Raw genomic sequence first — 22911 nt, forward strand, 5'->3', positions numbered from 1 at the left:
CTTATTTTGGAGCAAAAATGAAGAAATTTCCCTTTTATATGGCAAAAAGGTATGCATTCCCCTTATTTTCGGGCAAAAAAGCAGAAATTCCCCGTATTTTGGAGATAAATTGCAGAAATTTTCCTAATTGTGGAGAAAAGGCAGAAATTCCCTATATGTTGGGGCAAAAAGACAGAAATTCTTTTTATTTTGCGGCATAACTCAGAAATTCCACTTATTTTGGGGCAAAATTGCAGAAATTTCACTTATTTCAGGGAAAAAAGGCAGAAATTTTACTTATTTTGGGGCAAAAAGGCAGAAATTCTTAATATTTTGTGGCAAAAATGAAGAAATTCCCCTTATTTTGAGGTAAAACATCTGAAATTCCCATTATTTGGGGGCAAAAAGGCAGAAATTTCATTTATTTTGGGGTAAAATTTTAGAAATTTCACTTATTTCAGGGTAATAAGTCTGAAATTCCCCTTAATTTGGAGCAAAAAATTCAGAAATTCCCTTTGTTTTTGGGGGAAAAAGACAGAAATTCCACTTATTTAGAGGCAAAAAGGCAGAAATTCCCCTTATTTTGTAGCAAAAATGAAGAAATTTCCCTTTTTTATGGCAAAAAGGTATGCATTCCCCTTATTTTTGGGCAAAAAGGCAGAAATTCCCCGTATTTTGGAGCAAAATTGCAGAAATTCCCCTAATTTTGGGGCAAAAGGCAGAAATTCCCTTTATTTAGGGGCAAAAATCAGAAATTCCTTTTATTTTGGGGAAAAATTACAGAAATTTTCTTTATTTTGGGGCAAAATTGCAGGAATTTACCTTATTTTGGGGCAAAATTGCAGAAATTTCTTTTATTTGTTGCAAAATTGCAGAAATTTCACTTATTTTCATGTAAAAAGGCTGAAATTTTCTTTATTTTGGGGTAATAAGGAAGAAATTCCCATTATTTTGGGTCAAAATTGCAGAAATTTTCCTTATTTTGGGGCAAAAAGGCAGAAATTTTATATATTTTGTGGCAAAAGGCAGAAATTTCCATTATTTTGAGGTAATAATGTTGAAATTCCCCTTATTTTGGGCTAATAAGGCAGAAATTCCCCTTATTTTGGGGTAAAATTGCAGAAATTTCAAATATTTCAGGGCAAAATGGCAGTAATTCCTCTTATTTTAAGGCAAAAAGATGAAATCCCTAATTTTTGGCTAAAATTGGAAAAATTTCACTTATTTCGGGACAAAAAGGCAGAAATTCCAATTAATTTCGTGTAAAAAGGCAGAAATGACCCGTATTTTGGAGCAAAATTGCAGAAATTCCCCTAATATTGGTGCAAAAATGCAGAAATTCCCTTTATTTTGGGGCAAAAAGGCAGAAATTCTCCATATTTTGGTGCAAAAATCAGAAATTTCCCTTATTTTGAGGTAAAATGCTGAAAGTCCCCATATTTTGGGGCAAAAGGCAGAAATTTCCCTTATTTTGGGGCAAATTTGCAGAAATTTTACTTATTTAAGAGTAATAAGTCAGAAATTTTCCTTATTTTGGGGCAAAAAAGACAGAAATTCCCTTTGTTTTGGAGGGAAAAGACAGAAATTCCACTTATTTAGAGGCAAAAAGGCAGAAATTCCCCTTATTTTGGAGCAATAATGAAGAAATTTCCCTTTTATATGGCAAAAAGATATGCATTCCCCTTATTTGGGGGCAAAAAGGCAGAAATTTCCCTTATTTTGGGGCAAAATTGCAGAAATTTTATTTATTTCAGGGTAATAAGTCAGAAATTCCTCTTATTTTGGGGCAAAAAAGACAGAAATTCCCTTTGTTTTGGGGGAAAAAGACAGAAATTCCACTTATTTAGAGGCAATAAGAGAGAAATTCCCCTTATTTTGGAGCAAAAATGAAGAAATTTCCCTTTTATATGGCAAAAAGGTATGCATTCCCCTTATTTTCGGGCAAAAAAGCAGAAATTCCCCGTATTTTGGAGATAAATTGCAGAAATTTTCCTAATTGTGGGGAAAAGGCAGAAATTCCCTATATGTTGGGGCAAAAAGACAGAAATTCTTTTTATTTTGCGGCATAACTCAGAAATTCCACTTATTTTGGGGCAAAATTGCAGAAATTTCACTTATTTCAGGGAAAAAAGGCAGAAATTTTTCTTATTTTGGGGCAAAAAGGCAGAAATTCCTAATATTTTGTGGCAAAAATGAAGAAATTCCCATTATTTTGAGGTAAAAAACCTGAAATTCCCCTTATTTGGGGGCAAAAAGGCAGAAATTTCATTTATTTTGGGGCAAAATTTCAGAAATTTCACTTATTTCAGGGTAATAAGTCAGAAATTCCCCTTAATTTGGAGCAAAAAATCCAGAAATTCCCTTTGTTTTTGGGGGAAAAAGACAGAAATTCCACTTATTTAGAGGCAAAAAGGCAGAAATTCCCCTTATTTTGTAGCAAAAATGAAGAAATTTCCCTTTTTTATGGCAAAAAGGTATGCATTCCCCTTATTTTTGGGCAAAAAGGCAGAAATTCCCCGTATTTTGGAGCAAAATTGCAGAAATTCCCCTAATTTTGGGGCAAAAGGCAGAAATTCCCTTTATTTTGAGGCAAAAATCAGAAATTCCCCTTATTTTGGGGCAAAATTACAGAAATTTTCTTTATTTTGGGGCAAAATTGCAGGAATTTACCTTATTTTGGGGCAAAATTGCAGAAATTTCTCTTATTTGGGGCAAAATTGCAGAAATTTCACTTATTTTCATGTAAAAAGGCTGAAATTTTCTTTATTTTGGGGTAATAAGGGAGAAATTCCCATTATTTTGGGTCAAAATTGCAGAAATTTTCTTTATTTTGGGGCAAAAAGGCAGAAATTTTATATATTTTGTGGCAAAAGGCAGAAATTTCCATTATTTTGAGGTAATAAGGTTGAAATTCCCCTTATTTTGGGGCAATAAGGCAGAAATTCCCCTTATTTTGGGGTAAAATTGCAGAAATTTCAAATATTTCAGGGCAAAATGGCAGAAATTCCTATTATTTTAAGGCAAAAAGATGAAATCCCTAATTTTTGGCTAAAATTGGAGAAATTTCACTTATTTCGGGACAAAAAGGCAGAAATTCCAATTAATTTCGTGTAAAAAGGCAGAAATGACCCGTATTTTGGAGCAAAATTGCAGAAATTCCCCTAATATTGGTGCAAAAATGCAGAAATTCCCTTTATTTTGGGGCAAAAAGGCAGAAATTCTCCATATTTTGGTGCAAAAATCAGAAATTTCCCTTATTTTGAGGTAAAATGCTGAAAGTCCCCATATTTTGGGGCAAAAGGCAGAAATTTCCCTTATTTTGGGGCAAATTTGCAGAAATTTTACTTATTTAAGAGTAATAAGTCAGAAATTTTCCTTATTTTGGGGCAAAAAAGACAGAAATTCCCTTTGTTTTGGAGGGAAAAGACAGAAATTCCACTTATTTAGAGGCAAAAAGGCAGAAATTCCCCTTATTTTGGAGCAATAATGAAGAAATTTCCCTTTTATATGGCAAAAAGATATGCATTCCCCTTATTTGGGGGCAAAAAGGCAGAAATTTCCCTTATTTTGGGGCAAAATTGCAGAAATTTTATTTATTTCAGGGTAATAAGTCAGAAATTCCTCTTATTTTGGGGCAAAAAAGACAGAAATTCCCTTTGTTTTGGGGGAAAAAGACAGAAATTCCACTTATTTAGAGGCAATAAGAGAGAAATTCCCCTTATTTTGGAGCAAAAATGAAGAAATTTCCCTTTTATATGGCAAAAAGGTATGCATTCCCCTTATTTTCGGGCAAAAAAGCAGAAATTCCCCGTATTTTGGAGATAAATTGCAGAAATTTTCCTAATTGTGGGGAAAAGGCAGAAATTCCCTATATGTTGGGGCAAAAAGACAGAAATTCTTTTTATTTTGCGGCATAACTCAGAAATTCCACTTATTTTGGGGCAAAATTGCAGAAATTTCACTTATTTCAGGGAAAAAAGGCAGAATTTTTTCTTATTTTGGGGCAAAAATGCAGAAATTCCTAATATTTTGTGGCAAAAATGAAGAAATTCCCCTTATTTTGAGGTAAAAAACCTGAAATTCCCCTTATTTGGGGGCAAAAAGGCAGAAATTTCATTTATTTTGGGGCAAAATTTCAGAAATTTCACTTATTTCAGGGTAATAAGTCAGAAATTCCCCTTAATTTGGAGCAAAAAATCCAGAAATTCCCTTTGTTTTTGGGGGAAAAAGACAGAAATTCCACTTATTTAGAGGCAAAAAGGCAGAAATTCCCCTTATTTTGTAGCAAAAATGAAGAAATTTCCCTTTTTTATGGCAAAAAGGTATGCATTCCCCTTATTTTTGGGCAAAAAGGCAGAAATTCCCCGTATTTTGGAGCAAAATTGCAGAAATTCCCCTTATTTTGGGGCAAAATTACAGAAATTTTCTTTATTTTGGGGCAAAATTGCAGGAATTTACCTTATTTGGGGCAAAATTGCAGAAATTTCACTTATTTTCATGTAAAAAGGCTGAAATTTTCTTTATTTTGGGGTAATAAGGAAGAAATTCCCATTATTTTGGGTCAAAATTGCAGAAATTTTCCTTATTTTGGGGCAAAAAGGCAGAAATTTTATATATTTTGTGGCAAAAGGCAGAAATTTCCATTATTTTGAGGTAATAATGTTGAAATTCCCCTTATTTTGGGCTAATAAGGCAGAAATTCCCCTTATTTTGGGGTAAAATTGCAGAAATTTCAAATATTTCAGGGCAAAATGGCAGTAATTCCTCTTATTTTAAGGCAAAAAGATGAAATCCCTAATTTTTGGCTAAAATTGGAAAAATTTCACTTATTTCGGGACAAAAAGGCAGAAATTCCAATTAATTTCGTGTAAAAAGGCAGAAATGACCCGTATTTTGGAGCAAAATTGCAGAAATTCCCCTAATATTGGTGCAAAAATGCAGAAATTCCCTTTATTTTGGGGCAAAAAGGCAGAAATTCTCCATATTTTGGTGCAAAAATCAGAAATTTCCCTTATTTTGAGGTAAAATGCTGAAAGTCCCCATATTTTGGGGCAAAAGGCAGAAATTTCCCTTATTTTGGGGCAAATTTGCAGAAATTTTACTTATTTAAGAGTAATAAGTCAGAAATTTTCCTTATTTTGGGGCAAAAAAGACAGAAATTCCCTTTGTTTTGGAGGGAAAAGACAGAAATTCCACTTATTTAGAGGCAAAAAGGCAGAAATTCCCCTTATTTTGGAGCAATAATGAAGAAATTTCCCTTTTATATGGCAAAAAGATATGCATTCCCCTTATTTGGGGGCAAAAAGGCAGAAATTTCCCTTATTTTGGGGCAAAATTGCAGAAATTTTATTTATTTCAGGGTAATAAGTCAGAAATTCCTCTTATTTTGGGGCAAAAAAGACAGAAATTCCCTTTGTTTTGGGGGAAAAAGACAGAAATTCCACTTATTTAGAGGCAATAAGAGAGAAATTCCCCTTATTTTGGAGCAAAAATGAAGAAATTTCCCTTTTATATGGCAAAAAGGTATGCATTCCCCTTATTTTCGGGCAAAAAAGCAGAAATTCCCCGTATTTTGGAGATAAATTGCAGAAATTTTCCTAATTGTGGGGAAAAGGCAGAAATTCCCTATATGTTGGGGCAAAAAGACAGAAATTCTTTTTATTTTGCGGCATAACTCAGAAATTCCACTTATTTTGGGGCAAAATTGCAGAAATTTCACTTATTTCAGGGAAAAAAGGCAGAAATTTTTCTTATTTTGGGGCAAAAAGGCAGAAATTCCTAATATTTTGTGGCAAAAATGAAGAAATTCCCATTATTTTGAGGTAAAAAACCTGAAATTCCCCTTATTTGGGGGCAAAAAGGCAGAAATTTCATTTATTTTGGGGCAAAATTTCAGAAATTTCACTTATTTCAGGGTAATAAGTCAGAAATTCCCCTTAATTTGGAGCAAAAAATCCAGAAATTCCCTTTGTTTTTGGGGGAAAAAGACAGAAATTCCACTTATTTAGAGGCAAAAAGGCAGAAATTCCCCTTATTTTGTAGCAAAAATGAAGAAATTTCCCTTTTTTATGGCAAAAAGGTATGCATTCCCCTTATTTTTGGGCAAAAAGGCAGAAATTCCCCGTATTTTGGAGCAAAATTGCAGAAATTCCCCTAATTTTGGGGCAAAAGGCAGAAATTCCCTTTATTTTGAGGCAAAAATCAGAAATTCCCCTTATTTTGGGGCAAAATTACAGAAATTTTCTTTATTTTGGGGCAAAATTGCAGGAATTTACCTTATTTTGGGGCAAAATTGCAGAAATTTCTCTTATTTGGGGCAAAATTGCAGAAATTTCACTTATTTTCATGTAAAAAGGCTGAAATTTTCTTTATTTTGGGGTAATAAGGGAGAAATTCCCATTATTTTGGGTCAAAATTGCAGAAATTTTCTTTATTTTGGGGCAAAAAGGCAGAAATTTTATATATTTTGTGGCAAAAGGCAGAAATTTCCATTATTTTGAGGTAATAAGGTTGAAATTCCCCTTATTTTGGGGCAATAAGGCAGAAATTCCCCTTATTTTGGGGTAAAATTGCAGAAATTTCAAATATTTCAGGGCAAAATGGCAGAAATTCCTATTATTTTAAGGCAAAAAGATGAAATCCCTAATTTTTGGCTAAAATTGGAGAAATTTCACTTATTTCGGGACAAAAAGGCAGAAATTCCAATTAATTTCGTGTAAAAAGGCAGAAATGACCCGTATTTTGGAGCAAAATTGCAGAAATTCCCCTAATATTGGTGCAAAAATGCAGAAATTCCCTTTATTTTGGGGCAAAAAGGCAGAAATTCTCCATATTTTGGTGCAAAAATCAGAAATTTCCCTTATTTTGAGGTAAAATGCTGAAAGTCCCCATATTTTGGGGCAAAAGGCAGAAATTTCCCTTATTTTGGGGCAAATTTGCAGAAATTTTACTTATTTAAGAGTAATAAGTCAGAAATTTTCCTTATTTTGGGGCAAAAAAGACAGAAATTCCCTTTGTTTTGGAGGGAAAAGACAGAAATTCCACTTATTTAGAGGCAAAAAGGCAGAAATTCCCCTTATTTTGGAGCAATAATGAAGAAATTTCCCTTTTATATGGCAAAAAGATATGCATTCCCCTTATTTGGGGGCAAAAAGGCAGAAATTTCCCTTATTTTGGGGCAAAATTGCAGAAATTTTATTTATTTCAGGGTAATAAGTCAGAAATTCCTCTTATTTTGGGGCAAAAAAGACAGAAATTCCCTTTGTTTTGGGGGAAAAAGACAGAAATTCCACTTATTTAGAGGCAATAAGAGAGAAATTCCCCTTATTTTGGAGCAAAAATGAAGAAATTTCCCTTTTATATGGCAAAAAGGTATGCATTCCCCTTATTTTCGGGCAAAAAAGCAGAAATTCCCCGTATTTTGGAGATAAATTGCAGAAATTTTCCTAATTGTGGGGAAAAGGCAGAAATTCCCTATATGTTGGGGCAAAAAGACAGAAATTCTTTTTATTTTGCGGCATAACTCAGAAATTCCACTTATTTTGGGGCAAAATTGCAGAAATTTCACTTATTTCAGGGAAAAAAGGCAGAATTTTTTCTTATTTTGGGGCAAAAATGCAGAAATTCCTAATATTTTGTGGCAAAAATGAAGAAATTCCCCTTATTTTGAGGTAAAAAACCTGAAATTCCCCTTATTTGGGGGCAAAAAGGCAGAAATTTCATTTATTTTGGGGCAAAATTTCAGAAATTTCACTTATTTCAGGGTAATAAGTCAGAAATTCCCCTTAATTTGGAGCAAAAAATCCAGAAATTCCCTTTGTTTTTGGGGGAAAAAGACAGAAATTCCACTTATTTAGAGGCAAAAAGGCAGAAATTCCCCTTATTTTGTAGCAAAAATGAAGAAATTTCCCTTTTTTATGGCAAAAAGGTATGCATTCCCCTTATTTTTGGGCAAAAAGGCAGAAATTCCCCGTATTTTGGAGCAAAATTGCAGAAATTCCCCTAATTTTGGGGCAAAAGGCAGAAATTCCCTTTATTTTGAGGCAAAAATCAGAAATTCCCCTTATTTTGGGGCAAAATTACAGAAATTTTCTTTATTTTGGGGCAAAATTGCAGGAATTTACCTTATTTGGGGCAAAATTGCAGAAATTTCACTTATTTTCATGTAAAAAGGCTGAAATTTTCTTTATTTTGGGGTAATAAGGAAGAAATTCCCATTATTTTGGGTCAAAATTGCAGAAATTTTCCTTATTTTGGGGCAAAAAGGCAGAAATTTTATATATTTTGTGGCAAAAGGCAGAAATTTCCATTATTTTGAGGTAATAATGTTGAAATTCCCCTTATTTTGGGCTAATAAGGCAGAAATTCCCCTTATTTTGGGGTAAAATTGCAGAAATTTCAAATATTTCAGGGCAAAATGGCAGTAATTCCTCTTATTTTAAGGCAAAAAGATGAAATCCCTAATTTTTGGCTAAAATTGGAAAAATTTCACTTATTTCGGGACAAAAAGGCAGAAATTCCAATTAATTTCGTGTAAAAAGGCAGAAATGACCCGTATTTTGGAGCAAAATTGCAGAAATTCCCCTAATATTGGTGCAAAAATGCAGAAATTCCCTTTATTTTGGGGCAAAAAGGCAGAAATTCTCCATATTTTGGTGCAAAAATCAGAAATTTCCCTTATTTTGAGGTAAAATGCTGAAAGTCCCCATATTTTGGGGCAAAAGGCAGAAATTTCCCTTATTTTGGGGCAAATTTGCAGAAATTTTACTTATTTAAGAGTAATAAGTCAGAAATTTTCCTTATTTTGGGGCAAAAAAGACAGAAATTCCCTTTGTTTTGGAGGGAAAAGACAGAAATTCCACTTATTTAGAGGCAAAAAGGCAGAAATTCCCCTTATTTTGGAGCAATAATGAAGAAATTTCCCTTTTATATGGCAAAAAGATATGCATTCCCCTTATTTGGGGGCAAAAAGGCAGAAATTTCCCTTATTTTGGGGCAAAATTGCAGAAATTTTATTTATTTCAGGGTAATAAGTCAGAAATTCCTCTTATTTTGGGGCAAAAAAGACAGAAATTCCCTTTGTTTTGGGGGAAAAAGACAGAAATTCCACTTATTTAGAGGCAATAAGAGAGAAATTCCCCTTATTTTGGAGCAAAAATGAAGAAATTTCCCTTTTATATGGCAAAAAGGTATGCATTCCCCTTATTTTCGGGCAAAAAAGCAGAAATTCCCCGTATTTTGGAGATAAATTGCAGAAATTTTCCTAATTGTGGGGAAAAGGCAGAAATTCCCTATATGTTGGGGCAAAAAGACAGAAATTCTTTTTATTTTGCGGCATAACTCAGAAATTCCACTTATTTTGGGGCAAAATTGCAGAAATTTCACTTATTTCAGGGAAAAAAGGCAGAATTTTTTCTTATTTTGGGGCAAAAATGCAGAAATTCCTAATATTTTGTGGCAAAAATGAAGAAATTCCCCTTATTTTGAGGTAAAAAACCTGAAATTCCCCTTATTTGGGGGCAAAAAGGCAGAAATTTCATTTATTTTGGGGCAAAATTTCAGAAATTTCACTTATTTCAGGGTAATAAGTCAGAAATTCCCCTTAATTTGGAGCAAAAAATCCAGAAATTCCCTTTGTTTTTGGGGGAAAAAGACAGAAATTCCACTTATTTAGAGGCAAAAAGGCAGAAATTCCCCTTATTTTGTAGCAAAAATGAAGAAATTTCCCTTTTTTATGGCAAAAAGGTATGCATTCCCCTTATTTTTGGGCAAAAAGGCAGAAATTCCCCGTATTTTGGAGCAAAATTGCAGAAATTCCCCTAATTTTGGGGCAAAAGGCAGAAATTCCCTTTATTTTGAGGCAAAAATCAGAAATTCCCCTTATTTTGGGGCAAAATTACAGAAATTTTCTTTATTTTGGGGCAAAATTGCAGGAATTTACCTTATTTTGGGGCAAAATTGCAGAAATTTCTCTTATTTGGGGCAAAATTGCAGAAATTTCACTTATTTTCATGTAAAAAGGCTGAAATTTTCTTTATTTTGGGGTAATAAGGGAGAAATTCCCATTATTTTGGGTCAAAATTGCAGAAATTTTCTTTATTTTGGGGCAAAAAGGCAGAAATTTTATATATTTTGTGGCAAAAGGCAGAAATTTCCATTATTTTGAGGTAATAAGGTTGAAATTCCCCTTATTTTGGGGCAATAAGGCAGAAATTCCCCTTATTTTGGGGTAAAATTGCAGAAATTTCAAATATTTCAGGGCAAAATGGCAGAAATTCCTATTATTTTAAGGCAAAAAGATGAAATCCCTAATTTTTGGCTAAAATTGGAGAAATTTCACTTATTTCGGGACAAAAAGGCAGAAATTCCAATTAATTTCGTGTAAAAAGGCAGAAATGACCCGTATTTTGGAGCAAAATTGCAGAAATTCCCCTAATATTGGTGCAAAAATGCAGAAATTCCCTTTATTTTGGGGCAAAAAGGCAGAAATTCTCCATATTTTGGTGCAAAAATCAGAAATTTCCCTTATTTTGAGGTAAAATGCTGAAAGTCCCCATATTTTGGGGCAAAAGGCAGAAATTTCCCTTATTTTGGGGCAAATTTGCAGAAATTTTACTTATTTAAGAGTAATAAGTCAGAAATTTTCCTTATTTTGGGGCAAAAAAGACAGAAATTCCCTTTGTTTTGGAGGGAAAAGACAGAAATTCCACTTATTTAGAGGCAAAAAGGCAGAAATTCCCCTTATTTTGGAGCAATAATGAAGAAATTTCCCTTTTATATGGCAAAAAGATATGCATTCCCCTTATTTGGGGGCAAAAAGGCAGAAATTTCCCTTATTTTGGGGCAAAATTGCAGAAATTTTATTTATTTCAGGGTAATAAGTCAGAAATTCCTCTTATTTTGGGGCAAAAAAGACAGAAATTCCCTTTGTTTTGGGGGAAAAAGACAGAAATTCCACTTATTTAGAGGCAATAAGAGAGAAATTCCCCTTATTTTGGAGCAAAAATGAAGAAATTTCCCTTTTATATGGCAAAAAGGTATGCATTCCCCTTATTTTCGGGCAAAAAAGCAGAAATTCCCCGTATTTTGGAGATAAATTGCAGAAATTTTCCTAATTGTGGGGAAAAGGCAGAAATTCCCTATATGTTGGGGCAAAAAGACAGAAATTCTTTTTATTTTGCGGCATAACTCAGAAATTCCACTTATTTTGGGGCAAAATTGCAGAAATTTCACTTATTTCAGGGAAAAAAGGCAGAAATTTTTCTTATTTTGGGGCAAAAAGGCAGAAATTCCTAATATTTTGTGGCAAAAATGAAGAAATTCCCATTATTTTGAGGTAAAAAACCTGAAATTCCCCTTATTTGGGGGCAAAAAGGCAGAAATTTCATTTATTTTGGGGCAAAATTTCAGAAATTTCACTTATTTCAGTGTAATAAGTCAGAAATTCCCCTTAATTTGGAGCAAAAAATCCAGAAATTCCCTTTGTTTTTGGGGGAAAAAGACAGAAATTCCACTTATTTAGAGGCAAAAAGGCAGAAATTCCCCTTATTTTGTAGCAAAAATGAAGAAATTTCCCTTTTTTATGGCAAAAAGGTATGCATTCCCCTTATTTTTGGGCAAAAAGGCAGAAATTCCCCGTATTTTGGAGCAAAATTGCAGAAATTCCCCTAATTTTGGGGCAAAAGGCAGAAATTCCCTTTATTTTGAGGCAAAAATCAGAAATTCCCCTTATTTTGGGGCAAAATTACAGAAATTTTCTTTATTTTGGGGCAAAATTGCAGGAATTTACCTTATTTTGGGGCAAAATTGCAGAAATTTCTCTTATTTGGGGCAAAATTGCAGAAATTTCACTTATTTTCATGTAAAAAGGCTGAAATTTTCTTTATTTTGGGGTAATAAGGGAGAAATTCCCATTATTTTGGGTCAAAATTGCAGAAATTTTCTTTATTTTGGGGCAAAAAGGCAGAAATTTTATATATTTTGTGGCAAAAGGCAGAAATTTCCATTATTTTGAGGTAATAAGGTTGAAATTCCCCTTATTTTGGGGCAATAAGGCAGAAATTCCCCTTATTTTGGGGTAAAATTGCAGAAATTTCAAATATTTCAGGGCAAAATGGCAGAAATTCCTATTATTTTAAGGCAAAAAGATGAAATCCCTAATTTTTGGCTAAAATTGGAGAAATTTCACTTATTTCGGGACAAAAAGGCAGAAATTCCAATTAATTTCGTGTAAAAAGGCAGAAATGACCCGTATTTTGGAGCAAAATTGCAGAAATTCCCCTAATATTGGTGCAAAAATGCAGAAATTCCCTTTATTTTGGGGCAAAAAGGCAGAAATTCTCCATATTTTGGTGCAAAAATCAGAAATTTCCCTTATTTTGAGGTAAAATGCTGAAAGTCCCCATATTTTGGGGCAAAAGGCAGAAATTTCCCTTATTTTGGGGCAAATTTGCAGAAATTTTACTTATTTAAGAGTAATAAGTCAGAAATTTTCCTTATTTTGGGGCAAAAAAGACAGAAATTCCCTTTGTTTTGGAGGGAAAAGACAGAAATTCCACTTATTTAGAGGCAAAAAGGCAGAAATTCCCCTTATTTTGGAGCAATAATGAAGAAATTTCCCTTTTATATGGCAAAAAGATATGCATTCCCCTTATTTGGGGGCAAAAAGGCAGAAATTTCCCTTATTTTGGGGCAAAATTGCAGAAATTTTATTTATTTCAGGGTAATAAGTCAGAAATTCCTCTTATTTTGGGGCAAAAAAGACAGAAATTCCCTTTGTTTTGGGGGAAAAAGACAGAAATTCCACTTATTTAGAGGCAATAAGAGAGAAATTCCCCTTATTTTGGAGCAAAAATGAAGAAATTTCCCTTTTATATGGCAAAAAGGTATGCATTCCCCTTATTTTCGGGCAAAAAAGCAGAAATTCCCCGTATTTTGGAGATAAATTGCAGAAATTTTCCTAATTGTGGAGAAAAGGCAGAAATTCCCTATATGTTGGGGCAAAAAGACAGAAATTCTTTTTATTTTGCGGCATAACTCAGAAATTCCACTTATTTTGGGGCAAAATTGCAGAAATTTCACTTATTTCAGGGAAAAAAGGCAGAAATTTTACTTATTTTGGGGCAAAAAGGCAGAAATTCTTAATATTTTGTGGCAAAAATGAAGAAATTCCCCTTATTTTGAGGTAAAACATCTGAAATTCCCATTATTTGGGGGCAAAAAGGCAGAAATTTCATTTATTTTGGGGTAAAATTTTAGAAATTTCACTTATTTCAGGGTAATAAGTCTGAAATTCCCCTTAATTTGGAGCAAAAAATTCAGAAATTCCCTTTGTTTTTGGGGGAAAAAGACAGAAATTCCACTTATTTAGAGGCAAAAAGGCAGAAATTCCCCTTATTTTGTAGCAAAAATGAAGAAATTTCCCTTTTTTATGGCAAAAAGGTATGCATTCCCCTTATTTTTGGGCAAAAAGGCAGAAATTCCCCGTATTTTGGAGCAAAATTGCAGAAATTCCCCTAATTTTGGGGCAAAAGGCAGAAATTCCCTTTATTTAGGGGCAAAAATCAGAAATTCCTTTTATTTTGGGGAAAAATTACAGAAATTTTCTTTATTTTGGGGCAAAATTGCAGGAATTTACCTTATTTTGGGGCAAAATTGCAGAAATTTCTTTTATTTGTTGCAAAATTGCAGAAATTTCACTTATTTTCATGTAAAAAGGCTGAAATTTTCTTTATTTTGGGGTAATAAGGAAGAAATTCCCATTATTTTGGGTCAAAATTGCAGAAATTTTCCTTATTTTGGGGCAAAAAGGCAGAAATTTTATATATTTTGTGGCAAAAGGCAGAAATTTCCATTATTTTGAGGTAATAATGTTGAAATTCCCCTTATTTTGGGCTAATAAGGCAGAAATTCCCCTTATTTTGGGGTAAAATTGCAGAAATTTCAAATATTTCAGGGCAAAATGGCAGTAATTCCTCTTATTTTAAGGCAAAAAGATGAAATCCCTAATTTTTGGCTAAAATTGGAAAAATTTCACTTATTTCGGGACAAAAAGGCAGAAATTCCAATTAATTTCGTGTAAAAAGGCAGAAATGACCCGTATTTTGGAGCAAAATTGCAGAAATTCCCCTAATATTGGTGCAAAAATGCAGAAATTCCCTTTATTTTGGGGCAAAAAGGCAGAAATTCTCCATATTTTGGTGCAAAAATCAGAAATTTCCCTTATTTTGAGGTAAAATGCTGAAAGTCCCCATATTTTGGGGCAAAAGGCAGAAATTTCCCTTATTTTGGGGCAAATTTGCAGAAATTTTACTTATTTAAGAGTAATAAGTCAGAAATTTTCCTTATTTTGGGGCAAAAAAGACAGAAATTCCCTTTGTTTTGGAGGGAAAAGACAGAAATTCCACTTATTTAGAGGCAAAAAGGCAGAAATTCCCCTTATTTTGGAGCAATAATGAAGAAATTTCCCTTTTATATGGCAAAAAGATATGCATTCCCCTTATTTGGGGGCAAAAAGGCAGAAATTTCCCTTATTTTGGGGCAAAATTGCAGAAATTTTATTTATTTCAGGGTAATAAGTCAGAAATTCCTCTTATTTTGGGGCAAAAAAGACAGAAATTCCCTTTGTTTTGGGGGAAAAAGACAGAAATTCCACTTATTTAGAGGCAATAAGAGAGAAATTCCCCTTATTTTGGAGCAAAAATGAAGAAATTTCCCTTTTATATGGCAAAAAGGTATGCATTCCCCTTATTTTCGGGCAAAAAAGCAGAAATTCCCCGTATTTTGGAGATAAATTGCAGAAATTTTCCTAATTGTGGGGAAAAGGCAGAAATTCCCTATATGTTGGGGCAAAAAGACAGAAATTCTTTTTATTTTGCGGCATAACTCAGAAATTCCACTTATTTTGGGGCAAAATTGCAGAAATTTCACTTATTTCAGGGAAAAAAGGCAGAAATTTTTCTTATTTTGGGGCAAAAATGCAGAAATTCCTAATATTTTGTGGCAAAAATGAAGAAATTCCCCTTATTTTGAGGTAAAAAACCTGAAATTCCCCTTATTTGGGGGCAAAAAGGCAGAAATTTCATTTATTTTGGGGCAAAATTTCAGAAATTTCACTTATTTCAGGGTAATAAGTCAGAAATTCCCCTTAATTTGGAGCAAAAAATCCAGAAATTCCCTTTGTTTTTGGGGGAAAAAGACAGAAATTCCACTTATTTAGAGGCAAAAAGGCAGAAATTCCCCTTATTTTGTAGCAAAAATGAAGAAATTTCCCTTTTTTATGGCAAAAAGGTATGCATTCCCCTTATTTTTGGGCAAAAAGGCAGAAATTCCCCGTATTTTGGAGCAAAATTGCAGAAATTCCCCTAATTTTGGGGCAAAAGGCAGAAATTCCCTTTATTTTGAGGCAAAAATCAGAAATTCCCCTTATTTTGGGGCAAAATTACAGAAATTTTCTTTATTTTGGGGCAAAATTGCAGGAATTTACCTTATTTTGGGGCAAAATTGCAGAAATTTCTCTTATTTGGGGCAAAATTGCAGAAATTTCACTTATTTTCATGTAAAAAGGCTGAAATTTTCTTTATTTTGGGGTAATAAGGGAGAAATTCCCATTATTTTGGGTCAAAATTGCAGAAATTTTCTTTATTTTGGGGCAAAAAGGCAGAAATTTTATATATTTTGTGGCAAAAGGCAGAAATTTCCATTATTTTGAGGTAATAAGGTTGAAATTCCCCTTATTTTGGGGCAATAAGGCAGAAATTCCCCTTATTTTGGGGTAAAATTGCAGAAATTTCAAATATTTCAGGGCAAAATGGCAGAAATTCCTATTATTTTAAGGCAAAAAGATGAAATCCCTAATTTTTGGCTAAAATTGGAGAAATTTCACTTATTTCGGGACAAAAAGGCAGAAATTCCAATTAATTTCGTGTAAAAAGGCAGAAATGACCCGTATTTTGGAGCAAAATTGCAGAAATTCCCCTAATATTGGTGCAAAAATGCAGAAATTCCCTTTATTTTGGGGCAAAAAGGCAGAAATTCTCCATATTTTGGTGCAAAAATCAGAAATTTCCCTTATTTTGAGGTAAAATGCTGAAAGTCCCCATATTTTGGGGCAAAAGGCAGAAATTTCCCTTATTTTGGGGCAAATTTGCAGAAATTTTACTTATTTAAGAGTAATAAGTCAGAAATTTTCCTTATTTTGGGGCAAAAAAGACAGAAATTCCCTTTGTTTTGGAGGGAAAAGACAGAAATTCCACTTATTTAGAGGCAAAAAGGCAGAAATTCCCCTTATTTTGGAGCAATAATGAAGAAATTTCCCTTTTATATGGCAAAAAGATATGCATTCCCCTTATTTGGGGGCAAAAAGGCAGAAATTTCCCTTATTTTGGGGCAAAATTGCAGAAATTTTATTTATTTCAGGGTAATAAGTCAGAAATTCCTCTTATTTTGGGGCAAAAAAGACAGAAATTCCCTTTGTTTTGGGGGAAAAAGACAGAAATTCCACTTATTTAGAGGCAATAAGAGAGAAATTCCCCTTATTTTGGAGCAAAAATGAAGAAATTTCCCTTTTATATGGCAAAAAGGTATGCATTCCCCTTATTTTCGGGCAAAAAAGCAGAAATTCCCCGTATTTTGGAGATAAATTGCAGAAATTTTCCTAATTGTGGGGAAAAGGCAGAAATTCCCTATATGTTGGGGCAAAAAGACAGAAATTCTTTTTATTTTGCGGCATAACTCAGAAATTCCACTTATTTTGGGGCAAAATTGCAGAAATTTCACTTATTTCAGGGAAAAAAGGCAGAATTTTTTCTTATTTTGGGGCAAAAATGCAGAAATTCCTAATATTTTGTGGCAAAAATGAAGAAATTCCCCTTATTTTGAGGTAAAAAACCTGAAATTCCCCTTATTTGGGGGCAAAAAGGCAGAAATTTCATTTATTTTGGGGCAAAATTTCAGAAATTTCACTTATTTCAGGGTAATAAGTCAGAAATTCCCCTTAATTTGGAGCAAAAAATCCAGAAATTCCCTTTGTTTTTGGGGGAAAAAGACAGAAATTCCACTTATTTAGAGGCAAAAAGGCAGAAATTCCCCTTATTTTGTAGCAAAAATGAAGAAATTTCCCTTTTTTATGGCAAAAAGGTATGCATTCCCCTTATTTTTGGGCAAAAAGGCAGAAATTCCCCGTATTTTGGAGCAAAATTGCAGAAATTCCCCTAATTTTGGGGCAAAAGGCAGAAATTCCCTTTATTTTGAGGCAAAAATCAGAAATTCCCCTTATTTTGGGGCAAAATTACAGAAATTTTCTTTATTTTGGGGCAAAATTGCAGGAATTTACCTTATTTGGGGCAAAATTGCAGAAATTTCACTTATTTTCATGTAAAAAGGCTGAAATTTTCTTTATTTTGGGGTAATAAGGAAGAAATTCCCATTATTTTGGGTCAAAATTGCAGAAATTTTCCTTATTTTGGGGCAAAAAGGCAGAAATTTTATATATTTTGTGGCAAAAGGCAGAAATTTCCATTATTTTGAGGTAATAATGTTGAAATTCCCCTTATTTTGGGCTAATAAGGCAGAAATTCCCCTTATTTTGGGGTAAAATTGCAGAAATTTCAAATATTTCAGGGCAAAATGGCAGTAATTCCTCTTATTTTAAGGCAAAAAGATGAAATCCCTAATTTTTGGCTAAAATTGGAAAAATTTCACTTATTTCGGGACAAAAAGGCAGAAATTCCAATTAATTTCGTGTAAAAAGGCAGAAATGACCCGTATTTTGGAGCAAAATTGCAGAAATTCCCCTAATATTGGTGCAAAAATGCAGAAATTCCCTTTATTTTGGGGCAAAAAGGCAGAAATTCTCCATATTTTGGTGCAAAAATCAGAAATTTCCCTTATTTTGAGGTAAAATGCTGAAAGTCCCCATATTTTGGGGCAAAAGGCAGAAATTTCCCTTATTTTGGGGCAAATTTGCAGAAATTTTACTTATTTAAGAGTAATAAGTCAGAAATTTTCCTTATTTTGGGGCAAAAAAGACAGAAATTCCCTTTGTTTTGGAGGGAAAAGACAGAAATTCCACTTATTTAGAGGCAAAAAGGCAGAAATTCCCCTTATTTTGGAGCAATAATGAAGAAATTTCCCTTTTATATGGCAAAAAGATATGCATTCCCCTTATTTGGGGGCAAAAAGGCAGAAATTTCCCTTATTTTGGGGCAAAATTGCAGAAATTTTATTTATTTCAGGGTAATAAGTCAGAAATTCCTCTTATTTTGGGGCAAAAAAGACAGAAATTCCCTTTGTTTTGGGGGAAAAAGACAGAAATTCCACTTATTTAGAGGCAATAAGAGAGAAATTCCCCTTATTTTGGAGCAAAAATGAAGAAATTTCCCTTTTATATGGCAAAAAGGTATGCATTCCCCTTATTTTCGGGCAAAAAAGCAGAAATTCCCCGTATTTTGGAGATAAATTGCAGAAATTTTCCTAATTGTGGGGAAAAGGCAGAAATTCCCTATATGTTGGGGCAAAAAGACAGAAATTCTTTTTATTTTGCGGCATAACTCAGAAATTCCACTTATTTTGGGGCAAAATTGCAGAAATTTCACTTATTTCAGGGAAAAAAGGCAGAATTTTTTCTTATTTTGGGGCAAAAATGCAGAAATTCCTAATATTTTGTGGCAAAAATGAAGAAATTCCCCTTATTTTGAGGTAAAAAACCTGAAATTCCCCTTATTTGGGGGCAAAAAGGCAGAAATTTCATTTATTTTGGGGCAAAATTTCAGAAATTTCACTTATTTCAGGGTAATAAGTCAGAAATTCCCCTTAATTTGGAGCAAAAAATCCAGAAATTCCCTTTGTTTTTGGGGGAAAAAGACAGAAATTCCACTTATTTAGAGGCAAAAAGGCAGAAATTCCCCTTATTTTGTAGCAAAAATGAAGAAATTTCCCTTTTTTATGGCAAAAAGGTATGCATTCCCCTTATTTTTGGGCAAAAAGGCAGAAATTCCCCGTATTTTGGAGCAAAATTGCAGAAATTCCCCTAATTTTGGGGCAAAAGGCAGAAATTCCCTTTATTTTGAGGCAAAAATCAGAAATTCCCCTTATTTTGGGGCAAAATTACAGAAATTTTCTTTATTTTGGGGCAAAATTGCAGGAATTTACCTTATTTTGGGGCAAAATTGCAGAAATTTCTCTTATTTGGGGCAAAATTGCAGAAATTTCACTTATTTTCATGTAAAAAGGCTGAAATTTTCTTTATTTTGGGGTAATAAGGGAGAAATTCCCATTATTTTGGGTCAAAATTGCAGAAATTTTCTTTATTTTGGGGCAAAAAGGCAGAAATTTTATATATTTTGTGGCAAAAGGCAGAAATTTCCATTATTTTGAGGTAATAAGGTTGAAATTCCCCTTATTTTGGGGCAATAAGGCAGAAATTCCCCTTATTTTGGGGTAAAATTGCAGAAATTTCAAATATTTCAGGGCAAAATGGCAGAAATTCCTATTATTTTAAGGCAAAAAGATGAAATCCCTAATTTTTGGCTAAAATTGGAGAAATTTCACTTATTTCGGGACAAAAAGGCAGAAATTCCAATTAATTTCGTGTAAAAAGGCAGAAATGACCCGTATTTTGGAGCAAAATTGCAGAAATTCCCCTAATATTGGTGCAAAAATGCAGAAATTCCCTTTATTTTGGGGCAAAAAGGCAGAAATTCTCCATATTTTGGTGCAAAAATCAGAAATTTCCCTTATTTTGAGGTAAAATGCTGAAAGTCCCCATATTTTGGGGCAAAAGGCAGAAATTTCCCTTATTTTGGGGCAAATTTGCAGAAATTTTACTTATTTAAGAGTAATAAGTCAGAAATTTTCCTTATTTTGGGGCAAAAAAGACAGAAATTCCCTTTGTTTTGGAGGGAAAAGACAGAAATTCCACTTATTTAGAGGCAAAAAGGCAGAAATTCCCCTTATTTTGGAGCAATAATGAAGAAATTTCCCTTTTATATGGCAAAAAGATATGCATTCCCCTTATTTGGGGGCAAAAAGGCAGAAATTTCCCTTATTTTGGGGCAAAATTGCAGAAATTTTATTTATTTCAGGGTAATAAGTCAGAAATTCCTCTTATTTTGGGGCAAAAAAGACAGAAATTCCCTTTGTTTTGGGGGAAAAAGACAGAAATTCCACTTATTTAGAGGCAATAAGAGAGAAATTCCCCTTATTTTGGAGCAAAAATGAAGAAATTTCCCTTTTATATGGCAAAAAGGTATGCATTCCCCTTATTTTCGGGCAAAAAAGCAGAAATTCCCCGTATTTTGGAGATAAATTGCAGAAATTTTCCTAATTGTGGGGAAAAGGCAGAAATTCCCTATATGTTGGGGCAAAAAGACAGAAATTCTTTTTATTTTGCGGCATAACTCAGAAATTCCACTTATTTTGGGGCAAAATTGCAGAAATTTCACTTATTTCAGGGAAAAAAGGCAGAAATTTTTCTTATTTTGGGGCAAAAATGCAGAAATTCCTAATATTTTGTGGCAAAAATGAAGAAATTCCCCTTATTTTGAGGTAAAAAACCTGAAATTCCCCTTATTTGGGGGCAAAAAGGCAGAAATTTCATTTATTTTGGGGCAAAATTTCAGAAATTTCACTTATTTCAGGGTAATAAGTCAGAAATTCCCCTTAATTTGGAGCAAAAAATCCAGAAATTCCCTTTGTTTTTGGGGGAAAAAGACAGAAATTCCACTTATTTAGAGGCAAAAAGGCAGAAATTCCCCTTATTTTGTAGCAAAAATGAAGAAATTTCCCTTTTTTATGGCAAAAAGGTATGCATTCCCCTTATTTTTGGGCAAAAAGGCAGAAATTCCCCGTATTTTGGAGCAAAATTGCAGAAATTCCCCTAATTTTGGGGCAAAAGGCAGAAATTCCCTTTATTTTGAGGCAAAAATCAGAAATTCCCCTTATTTTGGGGCAAAATTACAGAAATTTTCTTTATTTTGGGGCAAAATTGCAGGAATTTACCTTATTTTGGGGCAAAATTGCAGAAATTTCTCTTATTTGGGGCAAAATTGCAGAAATTTCACTTATTTTCATGTAAAAAGGCTGAAATTTTCTTTATTTTGGGGTAATAAGGGAGAAATTCCCATTATTTTGGGTCAAAATTGCAGAAATTTTCTTTATTTTGGGGCAAAAAGGCAGAAATTTTATATATTTTGTGGCAAAAGGCAGAAATTTCCATTATTTTGAGGTAATAAGGTTGAAATTCCCCTTATTTTGGGGCAATAAGGCAGAAATTCCCCTTATTTTGGGGTAAAATTGCAGAAATTTCAAATATTTCAGGGCAAAATGGCAGAAATTCCTATTATTTTAAGGCAAAAAGATGAAATCCCTAATTTTTGGCTAAAATTGGAGAAATTTCACTTATTTCGGGACAAAAAGGCAGAAATTCCAATTAATTTCGTGTAAAAAGGCAGAAATGACCCGTATTTTGGAGCAAAATTGCAGAAATTCCCCTAATATTGGTGCAAAAATGTAGAAATTCCCTTTATTTTGGGGCAAAAAGGCAGAAATTCTCCATATTTTGGTGCAAAAATCAGAAATTTCCCTTATTTTGAGGTAAAATGCTGAAAGTCCCCATATTTTGGGGCAAAAGGCAGAAATTTCCCTTATTTTGGGGCAAATTTGCAGAAATTTTACTTATTTAAGAGTAATAAGTCAGAAATTTTCCTTATTTTGGGGCAAAAAAGACAGAAATTCCCTTTGTTTTGGAGGGAAAAGACAGAAATTCCACTTATTTAGAGGCAAAAAGGCAGAAATTCCCCTTATTTTGGAGCAATAATGAAGAAATTTCCCTTTTATATGGCAAAAAGATATGCATTCCCCTTATTTGGGGGCAAAAAGGCAGAAATTTCCCTTATTTTGGGGCAAAATTGCAGAAATTTTATTTATTTCAGGGTAATAAGTCAGAAATTCCTCTTATTTTGGGGCAAAAAAGACAGAAATTCCCTTTGTTTTGGGGGAAAAAGACAGAAATTCCACTTATTTAGAGGCAATAAGAGAGAAATTCCCCTTATTTTGGAGCAAAAATGAAGAAATTTCCCTTTTATATGGCAAAAAGGTATGCATTCCCCTTATTTTCGGGCAAAAAAGCAGAAATTCCCCGTATTTTGGAGCAAAATTGCAGAAATTTTCCTAATTGTGGGGAAAAGGCAGAAATTCCCTATATGTTGGGGCAAAAAGACAGAAATTCTCCTTATTTTGGGGCAAAACTCAGAAATTCCACTTATTTTGGGGCAAAATTGCAGAAATTTCACTTATTTCAGGGAAAAAAGGCAGAAATTTTACTTATTTTGGGGCAAAAAGGCAGAAATTCTTAATATTTTGTGGCAAAAATGAAGAAATTCCCCTTATTTTGAGGTAAAACATCTGAAATTCCCATTATTTGGGGGCAAAAAGGCAGAAATTTCATTTATTTTGGGGTAAAATTTCAGAAATTTCACTTATTTCAGGGTAATAAGTCTGAAATTCCCCTTAATTTGGAGCAAAAAATTCAGAAATTCCCTTTGTTTTTGGGGGAAAAAGACAGAAATTCCACTTATTTAGAGGCAAAAAGGCAGAAATTCCCCTTATTTTGTAGCAAAAATGAAGAAATTTCCCTTTTTTATGGCAAAAAGGTATGCATTCCCCTTATTTTTGGGCAAAAAGGCAGAAATTCCCCGTATTTTGGAGCAAAATTGCAGAAATTCCCCTAATTTTGGGGCAAAAGGCAGAAATTCCCTTTATTTAGGGGCAAAAATCAGAAATTCCCCTTATTTTGGGGAAAAATTACAGAAATTTTCTTTATTTTGGGGCAAAATTGCAGGAATTTACCTTATTTTGGGGCAAAATTGTAGAAATTTCTTTTATTTGTTGCAAAATTGCAGAAATTTCACTTATTTTCATGTAAAAAGGCTGAAA

This window comes from Micromys minutus (assembly GCF_963924665.1).
Source record: "Micromys minutus genome assembly, contig: SCAFFOLD_43, whole genome shotgun sequence".
Lineage (NCBI taxonomy): Eukaryota > Metazoa > Chordata > Mammalia > Rodentia > Muridae > Micromys > Micromys minutus.